Below are 26,711 nucleotides of genomic sequence, written 5' to 3' on the forward strand. Positions count from 1 at the left end.
GCTTTGCCACATTACACATCTGGCCATGAGCTTTTATTATGCGCAGTATGAATCCTATCTGAATTTCACAATTTGCGGCCTCCCCTTGTGAGCAGTAGCTGCTAGGAGTGGTCACCACGGACGTGGCGGGTAGGAAGAGCGATGTGGCGCCGGCTAGAGGCCCAGCGTACACAGGGACACTGCCGGCACAAACACGAAACGGAAAATGGGGTCGAACATCGTCAACTGACAGGTGCAGAATAATATTTATGAAGCGACCATCAGACCTGTTAATCAGGGATTTCGATGCATCTTTTGTACGTTGTAGTGGGAGCTGTCCTGAGTATCTCGCGACGGCCCCTAGTTTCCCTGAAAAACGATGCTGAAGCTATGTGCGTACCTACTACACTAAGCAGCCAAAGAAACTGGTATAGGCATGTGTATTCAAATACAGAGATAAGTAAACAGGCAGAATATGGCGCTGTGGTCGGCAACCACTACATAAGACAATTGTCCGGCGCGATTGTTAGATCGGTTACTGCAGGTTATCAAGATGTGAATGTTCGATCGTGGTGTTACAGTCGGCGCACAAGCGTGGGACACAGCATCTCCGACGTAGCGATAGAGTGGGGATTTTCCCGTACGACAATTTCACGAGTGCACCCTGAATATCAGGATTCCGGTAAAACATCGAGTCTCCGACATCGCTACAGCCGGAAAAAGATCCTGCACGAACGGGACCAACGACGACTGAAGAGAATCGCTCAACGTGATAGAAGTGCAGCCCTTCCGCTAATTGCTGCAGATATCAATGCTGGGCAACCAACAAGTGTCAGCGTGCGAACCACCCGATGAAACATCATAAGATTCAGTTTATAAGAAGCACTGTTCTTCTTGTCATCACAACGAACAAAGTTACAAGGAAGGCAGTCATGCTGGTTTATTTTCCCTGTTCGCTATACAACTTTGTTTGAATATATCTTACTTTGCCTCTGGACAGAAATTTATTTGGAGTAGTCGAAACAATGGAAAACATTGTATATTTTCATTTAAAAACAACATCCAGTATCTTAATAAGCAGCTAGTTAGTTGATTAATTATTTAATTTTATCATTGCCTTGATAGTTACGTGGAACGAGTGATTTTATATTCCCATAAGAAATTATTTTGTCCCTATGGATACGTGTTACTCCTATATTTAGTAATACCTACCCACCACCTTTTACACATTGCAAATTTTTCTATGGAATAGAAGGAGTTGTTGAGGAGAAACGTTTTCAGTTTGTTTTCAGTTTTTACTTTGCTGTGTGTCAGACATTTTGTATCACTGAATAAGTGTTCAAAGTTTTAGGTTACAGCATCTTTTCGTGCTAAACACAACCTTAATGTGGCGTAATTAATGTCATTTTTATTTCTGTATTGTAATTATTTACATCATTATTCCTTTTGAGCTGCAGTGGATTATTTACAAGCAGCTTCATGGGGGGATGGATATACTCTGAAATAGTAGTCAGAATCCTAAAACGTGATCGTGGGTGAGCACCACATATTATATTACTCTTACAGCACGTTTTTGAGCGATAAAGACTTACTTTCTCAAAGATAAGTTACCTCAGAACACTATTTCATTAGACATTATTGAATGAAAATATGCCAACTATGTAAACTTACTGATTTATATCTGCCCTAGATTTGCAGTGATTGTTAAGTGCAAATGTGGCTGAACTAAGTTGTTTTCGGAGATCTAAAATGTGCCTTTGCAGTTTACATTCTCATCAATATAGATGGCTAAGAATTTTGAAGTATGCACACTATCTTTTATTTCGTCGTCATGTGTTACACCATCTTTGGTGTAGTACCTCTGGCTGACCAGAAGTAAATATGTTATACCTTGAGAGTGTGACCATTCGCTGGAAACTGGTCAGTGAGACTTCTAAGGACATTGTTTACCATTTTTGCTGCTTCTGTATGTATGCTTGGAATGATTACACTGCGGGTGTCATCTGCAAAAGGAGTTAACGCTGCTTGTTGTATATTAAACGGAAGATCGTACACAATCCAGTGGTCGTCAAATTGCAAAACGAAGTAACTATTAGTGCGACCCACAGTTCTCTGCCGTGTTTTATAGTAATACGCATCTACTGATTAACAACCGAATTGAAAACCGTCAACTAACTTTAAAAGCTTCTTAAGACTATATTCTTAAGTCTATAGCAAACTACTGCCGGCCGGAGTGGCCGAGCGGTTCTAGGCGCTACAGTCCGGAACCGCGCGACCGTTACGGTCGCGGGTTCGAATCCTGCCTCGGGTATGGATGTGTGTGTGATGACCTTAGGTTAGTTAGGTTTAAGTAGTTCTAAGTTCTAGGGGACTGATGACCACAGCAGTTAAGTCCCATAGTGCTCAGAGCCATTTGAACCATTTGCAAACTACTGTGAGGTGCATGGCAGAGGGTACGTCCCATTGTACCACTCGTTAGGGTTTCTTCCCGTTCCATTCACGTATGGAGCGCCGGAAGAATGATTGTTTGAATGCCTCTGTGCGTGCAATAATTATTCTAATCTCATTCTCACGAACCTTACGTGAGTAATACGTAGGGGGATTATAGTACACACATCGAAAAAAGGTTTGACTCACATCAGTTCCCAAAACTCCTGAAGATAGACGTTGACTGTGGATATTATATCACAGACACAGTCCCTTTGACTCTTCAGAGCTGTCAGTAAACCCGCCCAATCATGTAAACAACCATGCATGAGCAGCGTCTATTAGACGGAAGGGTCCAACAGCCGATCAGTTCCGGTCATTCCACTGGGAAGTAGGTACACTGTTCGTGTTGTCCGCAGTTCAAGACGGTCAATACCACGGTTCGATCGCGTCTGAATTGTTACTTTGTGCCAGTCTCAACAAGGGAAGTGTCCAGGCGTCTCAGAGTGAACCAAAGCGATGTTGTTCGGACATGGAGGAAATACAGAGAGACAGGAACTGTCGATGACATGCCTCGCTCAGGCCACCCAAGGACTACTACTGCAGTGGATGACCGGTACCTGCGGATTATGTCTCGGAGGAAATCCTACAGCAACGCCACCATGTTGAACAATGCTTTTCGTGCAGCCACAGGGCGTCGTGTTACGACTCCAACTGTGCGCAATAGGTGACACTCTCCCATGGATTAAACAAACCTGTGACCATTCGTGATGCTCTACTCTGTAGACTTTCAATACTCTGTTAGTCCAATTTGGTACGGGTCCCACACACTTGAGCGATATTGTAGGATGGGTCACACCAGTGATTTGTAAGCAATCTCTTTTGTAGACTGATTCTACTTCTTCGATATTCTACCAATAAAGCGAAGTCTACCACCTGCTTTGCCCACGACTGAGCCTATGTGATCATTCCAATTCATATCCGTACAAAGTGTTACACTGAGCTGAGCCGTGTTGGCTCGTTCTTTGTTTTACATCCTTACCTACTGGCGCGGTCCGCCTGTGTCTGCTGGCCCCCTTAGTAGCGTCTTGGGCAGCTTGTTGATCACCTGGGCGGTCAGTCGACCTTTCTCAGGGGAGGGAGGGAGAGAGAGAGAGAGAGAGAGAGAGAGGCCCATGTGGCGCAAGGCGGACTGTGCGCGGAGTTTACGGGCGCACGATTGTCTAAGCGGCCGGTCTTCACCGAAGTCTGCTGGTCAGTAATACTTGGGCCTAATGTCGACGCAGTCGATCTACTCTTCATTAAGCAGGCGTAGTTTCTGATAAAGGCGTTGGAGTTCTGTTTATTTTCTAATGCCGTCTGGTCTGCCCTTGCAGTAAGGTACTCATCACCTGATTGCCGCTTGAGCTCCCTTATTGAAGTTGCTCCCGCTACGCTGAATTGCCGGTGTTTCTCCATCGCCCTGTTTCAACGACTGAATTTACCTTTTCATGCCCCTGTCTGACATAATTTGAGTGCCACATATGCATGTTTTAACATTTCCTGCTTATTGGTCATTTGTGTCTGAAAGTGTTATGTTTTAGGCCGCCACGTGTGTTTGCGACCACTGAGGTCGAAATAGAGTCTGATTTTTTAATGGAAATTATTGCTTCCCTGACTGATGTAGCGACTACAAAATTTCCTACAGCTGTGGTAAGCAAACGCTAGCGGCCAGTGAATCTAGTCCCTTTACGTAATTCGTTTCCTTTACTCTGGTGAGATTTAGCCTTTCAGGAAAATTAACATTTGTTTCAAATATGATTACGATTGTAGTTGTTTGAGTGTTAGGCCTCACGATTTGCCTGTTGCCTTCTAAACCAGTTCAGTTAATTTGACTGAGGTTTATGTGTGATTATTACATTAAGATGTTATATTTTATTGCGAGATAAAAGGGTAAGTCATTAATAACTCATTTGTAAAATTCTGGTTGTGACACGTAAGCCTAGGCACAAATTGAGACGCGTATAGCGCGTGTGGTGCGACGCAGCCCAACGCACATTTTTGTAACTTCACAGGTTCAAATAGGACCGCGAAAATCGGGACGCGACACGCGCCTGCACCAGGTCGCGCGGCGTTGTGGTTGTGGCGCAGTTTCTCGCGTCGCGCGTGCCTCGCTAGCACCGTGGGAAATTTGAGGCGGGGAGCGGAAAAGTAGCCCGGCCATATGGTCACATCGGAACGGTGCATATGGGCAGTGGCAGTATTGCCCATACGATAAATTTTACCTTCTGTGTACTAAATTTTATTGCCTTTGGGTAGTGTTTCGTTTTTCGCCATTTAAACGCTCCAGCTTTCTTCGTTAGTACATTATACTTTTCTGTTATTTATATCTAGCATTTGTAGACTTAGAAAAAGCTTTTGTCAGTGTTGACTGGAATACTCTCTTCCAAATTCTGAAGGTGGCAGGGGTAAAATACAGGGAGTGAAAGGCTACTTACAATATGTACAGAAAGCAGATGGCAGTTATAAGAGTTGAGGGACATGAAAGGGAAGCAGTGGTTGGGCAGGGAGTGAGACAGGTTTGTAGCCTCTCCCCGATGTTATTCAATCTGTATATTGAGCAAGCAGTGAAGGAAACAAAAGAATAATTCGGATTTGGTATTAAAATCCATGGAGAAGAAATAAAAACTTTGAGGTTCACCGATGACATTGTAATTCTGTCAGAGGCAGCAAAGGACTTGGAAGAGCAGTTGAACGGAATGGACAGTGTCTTGAAAGGAGGGTATAAGATGAGCATCAACAAAAGCAAAACGAGGATAATGGAATGTAGTCGAATTAAGTCGGGTGATGCTGAGGGAATTAGATTAGGAAATGAGACACTCATAGTAGTATAGGAGTTTTGCTATTTGGGGAGCAAAATAACTGATGATGGTCGAAGTAGAGAAGATATAAAATGTAGATTGGCAATGGCAAGGAAAGCGTTTCTGAAGAAGAAAAATTTGTTAACATCGAGTATAGGTTTAAGTCTCAAGAAGTCGTTTCTGAAAGTATTTGTACGGAGTATAACCATGTATGGAAGTGAAACATGGACGATAAATAGTTTGAACAAGAAGAGAATAGAAGCATTCGAAATGTGGTGCTACAGAAGAATGCTGAAGATTAGATGGGTAGATCACATAACTAACAAGGAGGTACTGAATAGGATTGGGGAGAAGAGGAGTTTGCGGCACAACGTGACTAGAAGAAGGGATCGGTTGGTAGGACATGTTCTGAGGCATCAAAGGGATCACCAATTTAGTATTGGAGGGCAGCGTGGAGAATAAAAATCGTAGAGGGTGACCAAGAGATGAATACACTAAGCAGATTCAGAAGGATGTAGGCTGCAGTGCGTACTGGGAGATGAAGAAGCTTGCACAGAATAGAGTAGCATGGAGAGCTGCATCAAACCAGTCTCAGGACTGAAGACCACAATAGCAACAACATATCTGTATAGTTTTGTTTTATTTTGTTTTTCTTCTGTTAAGAAAAATGCATACTTCCGTAACTGGTGAACCATTGGCCGCTGGACTTGTATCATATGCCTCCGTGATGTTTTCAGATTGCAAGAAGGGACAGAGAGTACTGAATAATGAAGCAAGGAATATTATAAAATCATGTGATTAAGAAGCAAGGCAGGAAAGTAAAACATGTTTATATTCTCGCTGCCTAGTATGTTGGCGTATCTGTACTATCTGTTACAAAAATTTAGAAAGGGATAATCTACACAGGTGTGATCCCTTTGTGCTCCTGGTAAAAAGTGTCCAAGACGTGAAGTATAGAAGTCTCACTGCGATTACTTGGATATGGATGTAATAAACACACTGTACCACATGCATGTGAACATCACATTTCCACTGCAAGCTAGAAACAGTCGAAAAGCAGTCACAAATAACAATGTTTTAATTGGTTCGCCGTGATGAGAAAAGGCATTTCAATTGTTCCATGCACATTATCAGCATTAATAAACTAATTATACAACAGGCTACACAAATGAAGAAAATGATCGGTATTATAACGAAAGTAGGAATATCGTAAAAGAGTATCATGATTAGATATATTTAATTTGTTGAAATGTACTCCTGAGAAGGGCAGATCTATTTTCATGACAATGTTTTTCGAACTCCAACTCACAAGGCACACATGGCTAGCTTGTGCATTCCTGTCGCGCGCTTGTCCTCCGCTGCTGATAATACACTGACCATTGAGTTGTGCGATAGATCAATTGTTTATTTTTCTCAATAACAACTACTTTATTGGCGATCACACATTGTCAGTTTGGCAAGCCGTAGGTGAGTAACCAGTATCTGGCATGTGCCTATCATTCCGCCTGGAGGAACGCTCGTCATTATTTTAATACTGCTCTGATGAAGAGAAGGAATAAAATCCTTTGGCAAGTTTCCATTCCAGTCGCTCGGTGTTAAAAATACGATGGGTTACGGGGATTCCACCAAAATTCCAACAGAATTGGTAATCTATTTTTGTGTGAGTTGTTACCCTTTTCTCGTTCGAAGAAGCATCACCGTTTGTGAGCAACGGCCACATTTCTCTTGGTAACTGGTTTAATTGTACTTCCTTTGTCACAGTGTAATTTGCCAAACTCATCTCACAGCAGCTATTGAGACAGAATTCCGAAACGGAGTGCCTCATTAAACAAGTAATTGGCAATCACAGAGCTCAATAGCTTACGAAAAACCTCATAGTGTCGGTTTGCAGTAAATAAAAGAAGACATTTCATGTTTATTTTCATACTAGGAAGCTCTTGTTTCGCTAGCTGTCGATTACTCTTAAAAAATTACAGTCACTGGAGTGAAATAAATAAAAAGGAAAGTATAAGTACTGATATGTCGCCATAGATAAGAAAGTTCCGTGTGTTTAAGAATTGGCAAAACACTCTCCTCCTTGTGTGGTATCATTCGCCAAACTTTCGTTTCGATGTCTCGAGCGGTGTAGGAAGGTATGAGAGATGTTGAGAGTATTTCATTCTCGTGGGTATAAGATCGGAAGTGAGCGCCCTACATAGGATCCATTTTCTCGAGATCGGAGGCAGATAGAGACCTCCTCCCAAGTCTAAACAAAAATTCAACATGTTAGCGTGTCGCGCTGTAGTGTCGTGTCACGTCACACGTGCTATACGCGTCTCAATTTGCGCCTAGCCTAAGGTTTGGTCTGGGCTTGGAGCCACGCTCTCGTTGAGCTTTGGCCTTGTGTGTGAAATCTTATGGGACTTAACTGGTAAGGTCATCAGTCCCTAAGCTTACACAATACTTAACCTAGACACACACCCATGTCCAGGGAAGGACTCGAACCTCCGCCGGGATCAGCCGCACAGTCTATGACTGCAGCGCCTGAGACCGCTCGGCCAATCCCGCGCGGCGTTGAGCTTTGGTCTTGATCTGAGCATTTTCATATATTCTTCGATTTTATGTATGATTTACATGTCTGCTTATTTTTTTCAGCCTTCTGAGCTGTTCGTAGCATTTGGAGGCGTTCCTCGTTGCTCCGGGGTGTTTGTTACCCGCCAGTCCACCGGGCGTAGCCTGTCCGCGTCGGCCGTGTACGTGCGCGCGGGGGACGCGCCGATCACGTCTCACCGTAGCCTCTGAGACGTTGCGGCCTCCTGATTTTGCTACGGCATCCTTCATAAGTTGAGCTTCTGTATTGTAGCAATGGGCGTTAATTTGCCCAGTTGTGCCCGTTACTTTTTTATCTTACTCAGACCTGGCCTACCGCACCTGTCCCTTTCTTGGTTTCCCTGTCTTAAGTTTGTTCTTTTAACGTAATAGTTTTAACGTTGATGTTATGCTCAGTTGATAAATGTTATTTTATTATTATTCCACGCCAGTACCTTGAATATGCCAAGGAGCCTTCCCTGATTCACTGAATGTTTTCAAATTAAGTGAGTCATTTTGGCCAGGGTTGTAAGAAATTTTATGTTTCTTATTTTTTTATATTGAATACATTGTGTGTTTATCTGTAAATCTGAATTGAGCAGTTTTCATTTTTAATGTATGTTTCAGAAATGCTGTATATTTATGGTGGTAAGATCGAGTAAAAAAATTCAGAAGGAACGTGTTTTGCCAGGCAGCCTTCTCTGATTGCTCAAACGTTTTCAGAATTGTGAGTTAACTTTGGCCAGTGTTACAAATATTTTTTTTATTTGTTTATATTGGATTTATTCTTGTGTTTATCTGTAAATCTGAACTGAAGAGTTCCCTTTTTAATGTATGTTTGAACAATGCTCTATATTTATGGTGGTAAGATTCAGTGGGAATGTATTTTGTCAGCCAGTTGAATTATAAGATATGTCTGTGCAATAAAACATTGTTGAACTTCTGTGAAGTAACAAATGACTTGTGATAATTGGCCTCCACCTTCCCATGCCGGTTTAGTCGCTCCTTTACTGAGGAGTCCATTGACATTTCATCTGCTATTTGTATGAGTTGGCTGATTCCAACAGTGACTCGCTGATATTATAGCCTTAGGGTACTATGTTTTTTTCCGTTTTGTGACGTTCACAATTTTACATTTCTGAATACTGAGAGCAAGTTACCGATCTTTGCAGCACGTTGAATTATCTCAAGATCTGACTGAATATTTATGCGTTATAGATAACTGCTTCACCTGCAAAAAGCCTTTATGTTACTATTAATATTGTCTGCGAGGTCATTAATATACAACATGAACAGTAAGCGTCCCTGGGGCACTCCTGAAGCTCCTCTTACATCTAATGATGACACACTACCCAAGATAACATGCTACTCCTTTCCACCGGAAAGTTCTTAATCCAGTCCCAAATTTAACTTGATCCTACTTTTGACAACAACCTTCTCAGGCATAAAAGAATACAGACGTACTAATATTATTTTCACATTAACTTCTGAAGAAGATTTTGGGATCTACACATCACTAAAAATCTAAATGTTGTCAAATCAGTGCACGTCGACACTAGGATCCTGTGAGTACATCCCTCGAAATCTAATTGTAGTCAAAATGGCACATGGCAATTTGAAAGTCTTATCCCCCTATACTGGAGGATTTTAATATCATAAACATGGCTGATGCTTGTTAGAAACTACACAGTAATTTTATGCGAGGAAGCATTCAGGTACCGCTAACAGTTTCGAATGGAAGTATTTATTGTTTTACAGTTTCGAATATACATTTCCATTTGAAACAGGTGTTAATGTTTAGTAGCTGCTTATGGATGTCCGATAACCGATAAAGAATAAATGCTTAGCATTAGCAACTGTTGGCTGTACCTGGCTCTTTCGTCGAATCAAATATACTGGAGGAATTATATGTGTGATAGGATGCGAATAAAATTGGCCTGTCACCTCCGATGCCAAGCTGGGTGCAGGGGTGGAGAGGCTCGTCGTTGCAGGGTGGGGGATGCTTTCTTGTTTGTCTTCCAGTGTTGACAACTCGCGGGCTTGCGTGCATAGCACTGATCAACTAATGTGGTATAAATTTAAAGCGGAAGCAACACGTGTTCATGAATGCGCGTATTAGGGTCTGTCACCTCAAGTCGGTACATCCTTGTAGCAAGGCATGTGAATTTCAGTAACCTGTTGTAATACAACACAGTGAGTAGAAGAAAAATTGCATTCGAAAGATTTGTGATCGTGTCTCAGCGTAATCATTTAAATATAAATAGAATTACTGTTATTAATCAGTTAAGTCATTTGTTCACACAGACAACACAACTACTATTCGTCAGGCATCCACAGTGTCACTGGTGTTGGCAGCAGTACGAAACAGAGAACAGTCGATACGAACTGTTCCAAATATTGCTGACTTTTAACGATCGGGACCTCGAGGCCAACGGCCAAATTACAGTGCCCTTAAGTACACTGGGGGCTCATAACATACCAACTTATGTAGGTTTCCAATTAATAATAAGGTCAGTAAACATGCGGCCCGCTGCGATGTCCCTTAATGTCAGTACTGGTTCCTGAGCAAAACCGTTTGACGACTGCTAGTTTACATAATCGCAACCCGGCAAGAAAAGTTATACAAACTGAAAAATGAAATTTTTAGTTTGTCGCTGAAAAACTGGTGTAAAGTAGCACCACGTGCACGAAAAATATAATGGAATTTTTTAGTTGTGTCATTGTTCTTGCCAGGGAGCAGTAATGAATAACAATAGCAGACCTAAAATTGAGCCTTGGGGGACCTCATATGTGATTTCTCCCCATTGTGCTGAATCTCCCCTGACTATATCGGTTGAATTATTAAGTACAACTTTCTTCATTCTTTTGCTTAGATATGACATCCATTGGTTGGCTATAACATAAACTCCGTAGAACCTCAATTTATCTAGAAGATTATTGTGGTTCACCCTGTCAAATGCCATAAATAGGCCGCACAAAATTCCCAACGGCGCTATTTCGTTATTTCATGCTTATAAAGTTTGATGAGTGAACTTTGTGCTGTTTTTAGTATGTATGTTGTTGTGTGCTGTTCTGTACGTCAAGTGGTGTGCTTTAATTGTGTATTCACGTGCAGTTCATTAAACTGTATGATTTGTAGGCACATATACAGATAGTTATACATCAAATGACGCCACAGGCACTAAAGTGACAACACAATTTGTTGTTGTTGTGGTCTTCAGTCCTGAGACTGGTTTGATGCAGCTCTCCATGCTACTCTATCCTGTGCAAGCTTCTTCATCTCCCAGTGCCTACTGCAGCCTACATCCTTCTGACTCTGCTTAGTGTATTCATCTCTTGGTCTCCCTATACGATTTTTACCCTCCACGCTGCCCTCCAGTACTAAATTGGTGATCCCTTGATGCCTCAGAACATGTCCTACCAACCGATCCCTTCTTCTAGTCAAGTTGTGCCACAAACTCCTCTTCTCCCCAATTCTATTCAATACCTCCTCGTTAGTTATGTGATCTACCCACCTAATCTCTCAGCGTTCTTCTGTAGCAACACATTTCGAAAGCTTCGATTCTCTTCTTGTCTAAACCTTTTATCGTCCATGTTTCACTTCCATACATGGCTACACACCATACACATACTTTCAGAAACGACTTCCTGACAGATCTATACACGATGTTAACAAATTTCTCTTCCTCAGAAACGCTTTCCTTGCCATTGCCAGTCTACATTTTATATCCTCTCTTCTTCGACCATCATCAGTTATTTTGCTCCCCAAATAGCAAAACTCATTTACTACTGTCAGCGTCTCATTTCCTAATCTAATTCTCTCAGCATCACCCTATTTAATCCGACTACATTCCACTATTCTCGTTATGCTTTTGTTGATGTTCATCTTATATCCTCCTTTCAAGACACTGACCATCCCATTCGGCTGCTCTTCCAGGTCATTTGCTGTATCTGACAGAATTACAATGTCATCGGCGAACCTCAAAGTTTTTATTTCTTCTCCATGGATTTTAATACCTACTCCGAATTTCTCTTTTGTTTCCTTCACTGCTTGCTCAATATACAGATTGAATAACATTGGGGAGAGGCTACAACCCTGTCTCACTCCCTTCCCAACCACTGCTTCCCTTTCATGCCCCTCAACTCTTATAACTGCCATTTGGTTTCTATACATATTGTAAATAGCCTTTCGCTCCCTATATTTTACCCCTGCCACCTTCAGAATTCGGAAGAGAGTATTCAAGTCAACATTGTCAAAAGCTTTCTCTAAGTTTACAAATGCTAGAAACGTAGGCTTGCCTTTCCTTAATGTAGCTTCTAAGATAAGTCGTAGGGTCAGTATTACCTCACGTGTTCCAATATTTCTACGGAATCCAAACTGATCTTGCCCTAGGTAGGCTTCTACTAGTTTTTCCATTCGTCTATAAAGAACTCGCGTTAGTATTTTGCTGTTGTGACTTATTAAACTGGTAGTTCGGTAATGTTCACATCTGTCAACACCTGCCTTCTTTGGGATTGGAATTATTATATTCTTCTTGAAGCCTGAGTGTATTTCGCCTGTCTCATACATCTTGCTCACCAGATGGTAGAGTTTTGTCAGGACTGGATCTCCCAAGGCCGTCAGTAGTTCTAATGGAATGTTGTCTACTCCCGGGGCCTTGTTTCGACTCGGGTCTTTCAGTGCTCTGTCAAATTCTTCACGCAGTATCATGTCTCCCAATTCATCTTCATCTACATGCTCTTCCATTTCCATAATATTGTCCTCAAGTATATCGCCCTTGTATAGACCCTCTATATACTCCTTCCACCTTCCTGCTTTCCATTCTTTGCTTAGAACTTGGTTTCCATCTGAGCTCTCAATATTTATACCAGTGGTTCTCTTTTCTCCAAAGGTCTCTTTAATTTTCCTGTAGGCAGTATCTATCTTACCCCTAGTGAGATAAGCCTCTACATCCTTACATTTATTCTCTAGCCATCCCTGCTTAGCCATTTTGCACTTCCTGTCGATCTCAGTCCCTGTTTTTACCGAAATATTATTCGAAGTATTAATGCCCGCCATGGGAAAAACTTAAAGACCAATGTGAAACACCGTACTAGCTCGTATGTTAACAAAATATTTCAGGTTCTTTTTGCATTGCAGTTTCAATGAAACTAATACTGCTTTGATGTCACGGGTTGCCGTAGAGGAACATTATTGTATGTCATATTTATCACTGATCATTTCGGAGTAAGTTAATTAGTGTGAATTTACGTAGCTGAGATAAAGGATGTAAAATCAACCACGATAGTGTAATGAAAACTAGTATTAATATTTCGTAATAAATTAAAATGCCACTAAACTTAAACAATATAATTAAAATGCAAACTTTGTAAGTTATTGCCTCGGCTCTGTGCCGTTTAACATTGTCAGTATTCGAATTATTCATAGGCTCGTGTTGTATTACGCCTTCTGATAGTCTGAAAAATATGTCATTAGTTTCCTAACCCGTAGGGTTGCTAAAGATACATAAACAAAGGTTTTAAGAGCTTATAAACGCATATATTTAACCAAAATGCAACGTAGATACACTTATAGTGGCCCTCATGTTTGTCCTCATCCAAGATCAAGACCCGAGCAGTTAATTACATAAAATCAATCGACTGTTTCATACCCATTAACATTTTTAACATAGAACAAAGAATAATACACATAATAAGTAGATATTGGGTCATATGAATGAAACTGAAGCACAAGCTTGGAGCAAAAGGTAGAAATAAGAGCATTCACTTGGAAGCAAAAGGTAAAAGCAGAAGCATTAGCTTCTGATTGTAGGAATAACCTTTTGCTTTTCCTCTCTACCTTTTACTTCTAACACAGTAGAAAAGCTCCCAGCTGCCTGCTTGGTACGCATTGTCAGCGAACCATTGTTGAGCAAGAGCAGGCTTAATCACTGTTTCCTTTGCCATGCGACTGCGTTTCGCTTCATTTATTTTCAGTGAGTACTGTCACTTATCGACTGAAGACGGCCTCGTCCGATTCAGATGAAAGCTCGGTATGTGCAGAAAGTATGATGTTCTTTATAGTTACGGCTTTAGAAAATCATCCTGAGTTATTAGAGAAGTCACAACTTCCAGAAGCAAAAAGAAAGAAAGATGAAGCAATCTTAAATGTTGTACATTCATTTGAAACTAATATCGGCATTAAAATTGACAGGAAACAATTTCTAAAGAAAGTTAGCAACATGAAAACGAGACTAAAAAGGAAAACGGATATGTACAGAACGGGAAATAACAGGATTGTTTTAAATGTTTGGGAGAAAATGTTTTACATCTTGCTACAAGGAGGTGGGAATCCTACAATGAACCAGATACCAGGTAAGATAAATTATAAGCTCGTATGATGTTAATATTTATTTATTTTCATTCGGTTAAAAAAATTACACACAGTCTGTAAATGTTAAAATGAGTTTTTTTTTTTTTTTTTTTTTTTTTTTTTTTTTTTTTTTTTTTTTTTTTCAAATCGTTAACTTTCATTGGCAGTGACACTATGGGTTGCGCCGTCCATATCTACACTATCGCCAGTAGAGCCAGTAGAGCACTCGAAGTCATCTGGTAAGATTGAGTTCTAGTTTTTGTTAGTCAAACAAAATTAATTACTGCTACTTATAAAGATACTAGCGGAAATTTGTTTTTCACGAGAGTAGCGAAATGTTCTCATTACTGTATCGTAAGTACTACTACTTCTGTTACTGTTATTAGTGGTGCTAGCAGTAATATGATATGTAAGAGCCATGTTTGCTATTCAGTTTCATTAAGTGTCATGGCTAGAGTTAACTTGGGCCGTCGACATTTCGTAACCCTTTGCGAAGGACAGTTTCCGCTGTTATCTTTGTAAAGTAAATCTTCAAAAAAATGCAAACACGCGTTAAGTTCTACCATTGTATACATCTCTGGCATACATATGTTTTCTAGGAACAGATGTACCTCGTGCTGGCCCACCATCCTCTTCGTGTAGAGCAAGTCCATATGCCAGGCCACCACACTTGAAGAAAGGAGCATTGTCAGAAACAGACGAGACGAAGATGCTCAGTACCACAGAATTACATAGGCTGGTGGTGCTGCTGGAGCAACTGAAGCTCACTCGACTGCAAATGGAAAAAGAAGCTATGTTAATGAACTTTCTTAATATAAAGATGAATAATGTAAACAACTTGCAACAGGAGGAAAATGAAAATAGTTTTAATGCATATACCGTTCTGTAGACTGTGTTGTTCCTTTTGTCGTAGACGATCAGTAGTTTTGTATCTTTTCATAAATAAAAAATTCAAAATCCTGGATTTTGTATTAGAGCTACAATTTCTTGTCTTCTTTGACGTCCTCTCTGAAAAATATCCGCCTCAGTTAAAGGCTCCTCCTCGCCATTATCACCATCTTCATGTAAATCCTGTGCCGTGTCTTCAAAATCTTCATCTTATACAGTACATGTTTCGCAACATTACGCAGTATAAAGCAGCAAGCTATTATTGTTGGAACATTTGGTAAGGCAACTCTACACATATACTGCAAAACGGGAAACCGCCTCTTCAGCTGACCTAAGCAACGCTCTATCGCAACTGTTCCTTTTTTTTAAAGGTTATTGAATAACTTGTGACTGTCCTCAGTTGGATTACGAAAGGGGGTCATCAGCCAGGGCTCTCGGCCATACCCTTCATCACCCAAAAGAACAGTGTTCTTACATTTACTCAGCACTTTCCAGACTCTTGAATTTCTCCATGTTCGATTGTCATGTACTGACCCGGGCCAGCTAGCATCAACACTAGTGAACTGTTCCTTCACACTGCATGTAGCCTGCACATTTATACTAGCAAAACCCTTTCTGTTGATATATTCGTCGCCAAATTGCACAGGTTTTGGAATTCGCACATGTGTACAGTCAATTACACCAATAGGACTTGGAAATTTACATTTTTGTAGCCACTCATTTTTAGCCACAGTAATATCATGTGTTGATAACGGAAACGATCCACAAATCAGCTTTTTCCATTTCTTTTTAGAAACACTACTCACTGTTTTACTCGCTGTAGTTTGATGAATTCCCATTTCTTCTGCTATTCCAGACTCGAATCCTGGATCAGCTACATACCGAAGGAAATACTTCTTCCGTTCCGACGATAGTGCTCCACCTCCTCTTTCCCCTGCCTCTGTCAGAAAATGCTTTGCAATCCATTTAACATTTTCTTCGTTGAAACGATACAAAGTTTTATAATGCTCTCCAGGTGGACATCGACGTGGTCTGTAGGATTTTTCGCTGCGTAAACGTGCTGCTATTTGAGCCATAACTGCACTCTGCAAACGTGAGCCTGCTACTGACCAGCTTTAAGTTTTACAAGCAATTGCTTCCAGAATGAAATCAGAGCTTCTCTTTATTCTTACAGTTCATCTAATAACCGAAGCAAGAGCTCAAGGGGAAAGCAAAAGCTTTAATTATTCTTTTTGCTCCCACAAGCAAAAGCTCTTGCTCCACATTTTATTCATAAATTTCGAAGCTTTAGCTTCGAAATTCGAAGGAAAAGCATTTGCTTCACTTTATTCTTACGGCCCACGTTGAATGATAAATGGTTTTTTCTGTACATTTTTTCGTATGTCTTTCAAGAAACATAAGAGTCTTAATTCATAGCACTGTTCATAATTTGGTATGAACAAATATTGTTGTCCCCAGGAAAGCCAGTACAATGTGTATATAGGTTTTATCAGTAGAGTACCCATAAACGTTAAAAACTACTTCCGTACATCGTCGCTATAAGTTAGCGAAAAACACAGCTCGAAATATTTGCTCGTTTTCGATGTATTGTGGGTCATCATCATCAGTTATCTGCTATATTAGCAGGTCCTTTGCCTCTCCATTTTCTGCGATCCATTGCTTCCTTCTTAAGGCTGCTGTATGTTGTACCGTCCATCATGTCATCCAGTATCTGGAATCTCTTCCTTCCTCGCTTCCTTTTCCCTTCTACATAACCCTCTAAAACTGTTTTTGTCAGTCCGTCATTCTTTCTTAATACATGCACAATCCATTTCTTTTCCTTCTCTTTATTACATTTAGTAACTGTCTTTTCTCTCCCACTCTTCTCAGTACCTCTTCATTTTTTACTCTGTCCACCCAACTTATTCTTTCCATCTTCCGCCATGTCCAGATCTCAAAAGCCTCCAGCCTTTCTCTGTCTTTTTTCCTCATAGTCCATGTTTCAGCACCATATAGAAGAACACTCCATACAAGACATTTTATGAGTCTCTTTCTGAGTTCTCTGTCCAGACCGCTGCAGAAGATTCTCCTTTTCTTATAAACCCCTCTTTTGCCATTGCTATCCTTGTTTTAATTTCTGTGGTGCACTTCCAGTCAGTGTCTATCCTGCTTCCAAGATACTTAAAATTTTGCACCTGTTCTAGTGTTTCTCCATTCAGCACAATTTTTATTTCCTTATTTCCTCCTAGTGCCAATACTTTCGTTTTATTTGTGTTAATTTTCATTCCATAGCTTTTCCCGTTAGTTGCAATGGTGTCCACCAAATCCTGTAATTCTTTTTCCCCTGTGGCTAGAGGGACCATGTCTTCAGCAAATCTCAAACACCCCACTCTTCTTCCTCCAATTTCTACTCCTTTGTCATCTAATGAGCTTTGGTCAATCATATTTCCCAAGTAGAGGTTGAAAAGAGTAGGTGATAAACAGCATCCTTGTCTTACTCCTTTTCCCAGTCTGATCCAGTTTGTACTTTCTCCTCTCACTTTAACTGAAACTTTTTGATTAAGATATAATGAGTTTACAAGTCTTCTGGTTTTCCAGTCCACTCTCTTTTCCCCAGCTTGTCCCAAACCACATTTTCTAGACCAATGAAGCACGTGTATAGGTCTCTTCCTTTTTCAGTAAACCTTTCTCCCAAGATTCGTAGGAGCCCTACTGTGGGTGCTCGGCCTCATAGTGCATATAGCCGCCAGGGGAGACGCCGTGCACTGTGGCGGGGGTAAGCGCGAGCCCCGTCTGACACCCGCGCCCTGGCCTCCCTCACAGCCGCGTAGCGCCCTATCAGACCTGTGCCTGGCCCTTGACGTGCCAAGCAAGCCGAGCGTACGGCCTGTTTCATTTCATTTCTGCATTTTTTTGAGGGCTCAAGTTTTCTGTCATTTGAAGTCGACTTTAAGATAATATCTTTCGTAGACTCGCAGCTATGATGAACGAGTGCTTCCGTTTTTTTTTTCTTTTAACGGTCAAAGTTACAGTAATTTAATAAAATCTGGCGATTCTGAGATTCGTAGCTCAGAAACTATTCAAAGTAAAATTCTCAGATAAAACTCAAAAGTTAAGATTAAAACATATAGTTTGAAGTGGCATTCGTGCCGTAGTTGTAGAACTTAAAATTTGATGTTAATTTTTATAATTTTTTATGTTTTTGTTTTGGAAAAACACAATTTTAAAAGGAATAAAAACTATGCCATATTGTTCAACATTTTATTCAAAACAATCTTAGTACACTTTTTATGGTGTCTTCAACTGAGGCCGGCCGCGGTGGTCTCGCGGTTCTAGGCGCTCAGTCCGGAACCGCGCGACTGCTACGGGCATGGATGTGTGTGATGTCCTTAGGTTAGTTAGGTTTAAGTAGTTCTAAGTTCTAGGGGACTGATGACCACAGCTGTTGAGTCCCATAGTGCTCAGAGCCATTTGAACCATTTGAACCAATCTTCAACGGAGGGCTGTACAAACAATAAAAAGTAAACAGAAACTGCGCCAACGCTCGTGAGTCACGACGAGACCATTCTCGATCGGCTAGTGTTTATGTTTCACAGCTAGCCATCACAACCTAAGTACAGCGTGACCTTAAATCAGGCTGTATCAAAAAGAACCATCCGATTTGGCACGTCTTTATTTCTGAAACTAATAAACATGTACAATGAACTTTGTTTTTTTGATGAAAGGGAAACTTGAAATGTTTTTTTATACCGTTTCGAAGGTGTTCAATACGCTCCCTTGAGAAGCATGGCTTACGTCAGTGCGGTGTTCAAACTGCACCGAGCATGTCTCGAATTACAGCTTCCACAGCTGCAGTTATGCGATGTCTCAGTTCATTCATTGTTGTTGGTAACGGAGTCACATAAACAGAGTCTTTTATAAACCCCCAAAAGAAATAATCGCATACAAAAAAAAATGGTTCAAATGGCTCTGAGCACTATGGGACTTAACATCTGAGGTGATCAGTCCCCTAGAACTTAGAACTACTTAAACCTAACTAACCTAAGGACGTCACACACATCCATGCCTGAGGCACGATTCGAACCTGCGACCGTAGCGACCGCGCGGTTCCAGACTGAAGCGCCTAGAACCGCTCGGCCACAGGGGCCGGCAATCACATACAGTCAGGTCCTGTGAACTTGGAGGCCAGTAATGTAAGACAATCATTTGGTCCAGTGCGACCAATGCATCGTTCAGTAATCCTTTGATTTTAACATTCCCGCACTTCCAGATTCCAGTGTGGCTACATAGTGGGAGCCATGTAAAACTCGAGAGTCATAATAGTTATGATTTTTTAAAATCAGTCGATTGTTTTTGATACACCCTGTATTTAGTATGTAATTATTTTTTCCCACGGTCAGACAAAGGGTCCATAAAACTTAAAACTGAAATCAAAGTGTAATAAAAAGAGGGCCAAGCCTATGCACTTTAAAGGTTTTTAAACATTCTACCACTTATTGTTATGTTATTGTTTTATATCTCCATCAACAACTGACATTCAGCTTCAAAATAATCGTAGTTTACTGACATCAGATGTAAGGTTCGTGAGTTATATGGCAGACAAATTGTCGCATTCGGAAAATTAGGCAAACCTTGCCACAGATAACTCTGTGAAAGCTGTTTTCTTTTACAGAAATTGATATACGTGAAAACTGATTTTTTTAAAAAAATACGAGGTCAATTTTCTCATTTTTATGCGATTCGAAATGGAATAGCCTGTAGGCGATTTGTAGGTGACGCGCAACGCAAAGTCAGCTTGATCTTTACAGCCGACCGTTGTACTGTATTTCCATTGACAGAATTTATGAACACACTAAAATTTAACACAAATGCAAGAAGAAGGTTCTCGTTCTCTGGTAACGCCAGGAGCTGATTCCAGAACCGTGCTACATGAAGTCGCTTCCTCTCGCATACCGCTGGCACCCAAGCCGCTAAACATCCTTTTTATTGTTTTGTTATGTGAACAGTAGAAAACGCAGCCTCTGAGAAAGAGTAAAACAGAGTACTGGGCTAACGAGAGCAAAGCGCAAATTCAAGTTCTTCAAAAGAAATAACGTGTCTCTTTTGCATCATACTTCTCACTCCAATTATACACTTCACGTGCACTTTCCTCCGATTTAGTTTTCGTAGATATTTTTTTCTCTACACCTTGTGACTGTGCCATGAACAATACAAAGTCAACCATTGTATAATGGTTCACCTAAATGTCATACACATCTGAGCCCATATTTTACTGACTTTAGTACTTATTTCGTCAAAAAACGAAGATGTAACCTCTTAATCCAATCTGTTTCGAACTTTTTTTTCTGCTGTCGTGAAGCACAAGGACTTAAATTAATTCTAAATCGTAAGCATTGGTCCCATCGATGAAAGTGCAGACAATGCTATACTTTTTCGGCGTTTCACCATGAGTACTAGCCATGGTAATGAAAATAATGTCTTTTTTCCTTCGGCTGCTTACATCTTGTGGCTTGTAGCCCAACAAAGGGATTATTACTAATGCTGATTTAACCAACGCTTATATAAGGGACAGTGAAAGAAAACAATACAGATGGAAAAAATTGTAAGTAAACTGTTTATCATTTCAAAACTAATGACCATAACTCTTAATATTTTTATCCTGCTGTGAGGCAAGACGGTGTGGCGTCATCTGGAAGCCTATCTAATGTATGACGCGATTTATTCAACCGATATGAAGGTAATCCAAAATAAGAAAGTAATATCTGTAATACCTATTATAAGTCATTATGTAGAGTCTGATAATATTTTGTGACAAATATTGTAAATATTTTACATGAATTGCAAAGAATACTATGTTTCAATACGTTCTACGAAAGCATGGAACTTCAAGTGTAATATGTATACACAAGAGCCATGTTGTTCGCTCCTGTTTGTTCTCTGTTTTTCGCCTGTTTGTTCTTTCTAATCTGTGGGTCCAGGTATGTGTAACTCGTTGTCTGTACTTTAAGGTTGTAATGTAGTGTTAACTGAAAGTATCTTGTTTTCTTTCAAAAATACCTCTCCCTGCACGTGAAGTTTATTTAAGGATAATAATAATATTGCTATCGATTGCCCGTCTGGCTTCGACCGTTTCGGTGGCGCTGAGTCCGCCATTACGTGTACTAAAGAATATTTCAGTATTTGCGATCTTCGCTCGTAAAGGAAAATAATTCAAGCGCATTTATGAATTTTTACAGTAATTAATATTTTGATTACGAAACTTATGCCGAGATTTAATACCCCAAGGCTTAGGTGAGGCTTCATCTCTGACATAAAATACTTTGAATTAATTCAAAGGATTAAAAGTTCACTCAGTTCTTACAGAGATGAAGTTAAAGAAATTCTTTGCATTTATTTTAAAATACGCAGGTGTTTTTATCATTCTGATTTCCAGTGTAACATTAGATTAATTTGCTAGGAAGAGAAATCATTTCATGCTCTATATTATCGCTGGGTTTGTTGACGGTTGCGTTACGTTGTCATCCGTTGAAATAGAGCGTAACAGTTCCATTAATAATAAATAACTTTTTGCTTCAAAATACTTCAAATGGCTCTGAGCACTGTGGGACTTAACATCTGAGGTCATCAGCCCCTAGAACTTAGAACTACTTAAACCTAACTAACCTAAGGACATCACACACATCCAAGCCCGAGGCAGGATTCGAACCTGCGACCGTAGCGGTCGCGCGGGTCCAGACTGTAGCGCCTAGAACAGCTCGTCCACCCCGGCCGGCTAACTTTTTGCCTGCGTATTAAGTCACGCTACGTGTATTTAAGACGCACTTACTCGCGGTCAAAATATACGTGGCGTTCCCAAAAACAATATGCAGAATTTGAACTTTTATGTTACATTATCGTCGCGGTAGATTGCAACTGACGCCTGCGCGCATATTCCAAACCGCACTTAGCAATCTGCACTGACTTATACTGAATAACTAAATTAATTCAACACCACAACAGTCACGCAGAAAGGAGGTAATGGTACAACAGCGAATGCCTCCATGGCAAAATGTTTGTGGTTGCCTACGGAACCATGATTGTACCCAGGCATGCACCTCTTCGTCCGAAGGAAATCGAAACCTCTGCGGTGTACTCGGATCAACAGCACGCCAGCTCCAGGAAAGCCATGATGGCCTTTCTCTTTGACTGCAAAGGCCCGCTGCTCGTTGACTTTCTGGAACACGGCGAAATATTGAAGGACGACAGCACTATGTCGCAGGATAATGCCCGCCCACAAGTTGTCAATGTTGTTTCAGCTGCGCTGCAAACGTTTCGACTTGCTTCGGCCGAAGAGGTGCACGCTCGGCTTCAATCATGGTTCCACAGTGAAACGAATCTTGCCTCTTCGGACCTTTAGAAATTTCGGCATAATCTCAATTTTTATACTTAGTTTATGTATTCCACAGCCGGCCGCGGTGGTCTAGCGGTTCTAGGCGCGCAGTCCGGAACCGCGTGACTGCTACGGTCGCAGGTTCGAATCCTGCCTCGGGCATGGATGTGTGTGATGTCCTTAGGTTAGTTAGGTTTAAGTAGTTCTAAGTTCTAGGGGACTGATGACCACAGTAGTTAAGTCCCATAGTGCTCAGAGCCATTTGAACCATTTTTGTATTCCACATCTACATGTAATTTTGATTGCCAAAACACTATTCTTCTGATAATGTAACGTTATTTTTCATATCGATCCATTTAGCAACATCGATCTTCAGCCATGAAAATCAGTAATCATAACTGTTAACGGTTAAGTCGATTCACTACTCCGAGGATATCTACTTATGACTTACTCATGTTGCCAGCTGTTCTTGATTCGACTGCCTGATACGAGCACTTGTTTAATAGAGCAGATACGTTTCACACTAGCGAAGATGAACAAATACTCATAGTTCCTCAGGGATGCATTTTAGAGCCCATGTTTACTGAACATTTTTTCTTGTTCTGGTCCATACCTCCAGCTCTCAAAGTTGCCTACCTTACAATCTTAGAAGCAACAGTACCGTTACATGATTCCTCTGTCCGAGGCATCAGAACGGTTCTCGCTTTATCACTTTCGTCCCGTTGGTTTCCGGCACAGGGACCCTTACCTCAGATTGATACATTTAGCCTTCTGCATCATCCTTCAACGTTGGTAACATCGTCAGGGAATCATCCTGTGTATACATACATTGATAGGCACCGGCGCCTATATCACTGACGCTCTGCAGCGTCGTTGGATGACGTTTCCGGATATGGGTTCCTGTGTAAAACTTGATCTACTAAGTCTCCTCTACTACCTCTAGAAGTGTGTAACATGATTTCTCCTCCTACATCACAGGATCGATTTCAACCCAAGAGTAAGAACTGCCTTCCTATCAACGGGAAGGGGTGGGGTGAAAAAGAGTGTAGTCCATACTTAAGTTATCCAGTATTTGAGAGTGAGAGCACTTAGTAACTTACAACAAACTACACATAATTTCAAACTTTTACGGAAGTTGAAAGGAAAAAAGTTTATCGCTTACTACATTTTCGCTGTTCTTGCAGCAAAACTGCCACACGAAGCATGACGTTTCAGTTTATTACTTTTTTTAACACTAACTGTATTCGTGACACATCTTGCAGACAGTACCACTGATCGTACCATAGTTCAGGAAATATGACGTCAAATAATGATATGTGTAAACTGATGGGTAATGAATGACGTTTTAATTTATTACTATATTCGTAACGCATTTAATAGACGGTATCCACTAATGCCGCCGAAGGTACCTGGAAAAATATAAAGGGTGTTAAAAAACGTACGGCCAAACTTTCAGGAAACATTCCTCACACACAAAGAAAGAAAATATGTTATGTGGACATGTGTCCGGAAACGCTTACTTTCCATGTTAGAGCTCATTTTATTACTTCTCTTCAAATCACATTAATCATGGAATGGAAACACACAGCAACAGAACGTACCAGCGTGACTTCAAACACTTTGTTACAGAAAATGTTCAAAATGTCCTCCGTTAGCGAGGATACATGCATCCACCCTCCGTCGCACGGAATCCCTGATGCGCTGATGCAGCCCTGGAGAGTGGCGTATTGTATCACAGCCGACCACAATACGAGCACGAAGAGTCTCTACATTTGGTAATGGGGTTGCGTAGACAAGAGCTTTCAAATACCCCCTTAAATGAAAGTCAAGAGGGTTGAGGTCAGGAGAGCGTGGAGGTCATGGAATTGGTCCGCCTCTACCAATCCATCGGTCACTGAATCTGTTGTTGAGAAGCGTACGAACCCTTCGACTGAAATGTGCAGGAGCTCCATCGTGCACGAACCACATGTTGTGTCGTACTTGTAAAGGCACATTTTCTAGCAACACAGGTAGAGTATCCCGTATGAACTCATGATAACGTGCTCCATTGAGCGTAGGCGGAAGAACATAGGGCCCAATCAAGACATCACCAACAATGCCTGCCCAAACGTTCACAGAAAATCTGTGTTGATGACGTGATTGCACAATTGCGTGCGGAGTCTCGTCAGCCCACACATGTTCATTGTGAAAATTTACAATTTGATCACGTTGGAATGAAGCCTCATCCGTAAAGAGAATATTTTGCACTGAAATGAGGATTGACACATTGTTGGATGAACCATTCGCAGAAATGTACCCGTGGATGCCAATCGGCTGCTGATAGTACCTGCACACGCTGTACATGGTACGGAAACAACTGGTTCTCCCGTAGCACTCTCCATACAGTGACGTGGTCAACGTTACCCTGTACAGCAGCAACTTCTCTGACGCTGACATTAGGGTTATCGTCAACTGCACGAAGAATTGCCTCGTCTATTGCAGGTGTCCTCGTCGTTCTAGGTCTTCCCCAGTCGCGAGTCATAGGCTGGAATGTTCCGTGCTCCCTAAGACGCCGATCAACTGCTTCGAACGTCTTCCTGTCGGGACACCTTCGTTCTGGAAATCTGTCTCGATACAAACGTACCGCGCCACGGCTATTGCCCCGCGCTAATCCATACATCAAATGGGCATCCGCCATCTCCGCATTTGTAAACATTGCACTGACTGCAAAACCACGTTCGTGATGAACACTAACCTGTTGATGCTACGTACTGATGTGCTTGATGCAAGTACTGTAGAGCAATGAGTCGCATGTCAACACAAGCACCGAAGTCAACATTACCTTCCTTCAATTGGGCCAACTGGCGGTGAATCGAGGAAGTACAGTACATACTGACGAAACTAAAATGAGATCTAACATGGAAATTACGCGCTTCCGGACACATGTCCACATAACATCTTTTCTTTATTTGTGTGTGAGGAATGTTTCCTGAAAGTTTGGCCGTACCTTTTTGTAACACCCTGTATAAGATTGGTGCATAAGTTCGTAACGTTTTTCCATAAGATCAATAAACACAATTGATACACGTAACAGAAGAGACTTTAGACATCAAGAATATATTCTCCTTCACTGTCTACAACAGGCTGCCAACAGCGGGCCGTGACTCGTACTTGGGTAGCTCAGATGGTAGAGCACTTGCCCGCCAAAGGCAAAGGTATTCGAGTCTCGGTCCGGCACACAAGTTTAATCACCAGGAGGTTTCATATCAGCGCACACTCTACTGCAGAGTGAAAACTTCATTCCAATTTCAGTCTGACAACGCTGGAGTAACTTTTCGATTCCGCGACTGTAGAAATCATGTGGTTTTGAGGCGAAAAATTCGTCCGGCCATGCTCGGTGCTCATTTTCATCAGAAAGGAAGTTCCTTGAAGGTTGTTCGGTAGGAACGGTGAGAATCTGAGGGCGCAAGATCAGGTAAATAAGGTGGGTGCGGAATGCCTTCCCAACCCAACTCCTGTACAGTGTTTTATATCAGTCCAACAGAATGCGGGCGGGCGTTTTCATAGAGTAGCACCACTTGACGCAGTCTTCCTGGTCGTTGTTCTTGGATTGCGTCTCCAAGACGTCTCATTTGTTGACAATAAATGCCAGTAGTGATAGTTACACCTCGGGGAAGCAATTCGTAGTTCATTACGCCGTCGCTATTGTCGCTATTCCAACAGATGCATAACATTGTCTTTTGTGGATGCCCGGAGGTCTTTGTACGGGGAGTTGCTGCTTTATTGGGGCTCAACCATTCCTTTCTTTTCCTTATGTTACCATAAAAACATCATTTCTCGCCACCAGTAACAATATAGGATAGGAGTGTTCGGTGTTGTTCACGAGCCAGTTGATGACGAACAAGCAGAGATGCACATATGGCCATCCGCTGATTATTGTGATTTTGGATTAGAGCATGCGGTACCCACACTCTCGATTTTTGAACCTTTCCCATTGCATGCAGATGTCGCACTATGGCGGAATAATCGCAGTTCATCACATTTGCCAGTTCACGCGTACACTTACGCGGATCATTATGAATTAATGCGTTTATACGATCTTTATCGAACCCCGAAGGCCTTTCTGAACGTGGAGAGACACTACATCTACATCTGCATGGATACTCTGCAAATCACGTTCAAGTACCTGGCAGAGGATTCATCGACCCACCTTCACAATTCTCTGTTATTCCAATCTCGTATAGCGCGCGGAAGGAATGAACACCTATATCTTTCCGCACGAGCTCTGATTTCCCTTATTTTATCGTGGTGATCGATCCTCCCTATGTAG

This window comes from Schistocerca americana, chromosome 2, assembly GCF_021461395.2.
Source record: "Schistocerca americana isolate TAMUIC-IGC-003095 chromosome 2, iqSchAmer2.1, whole genome shotgun sequence".
Lineage (NCBI taxonomy): Eukaryota > Metazoa > Arthropoda > Insecta > Orthoptera > Acrididae > Schistocerca > Schistocerca americana.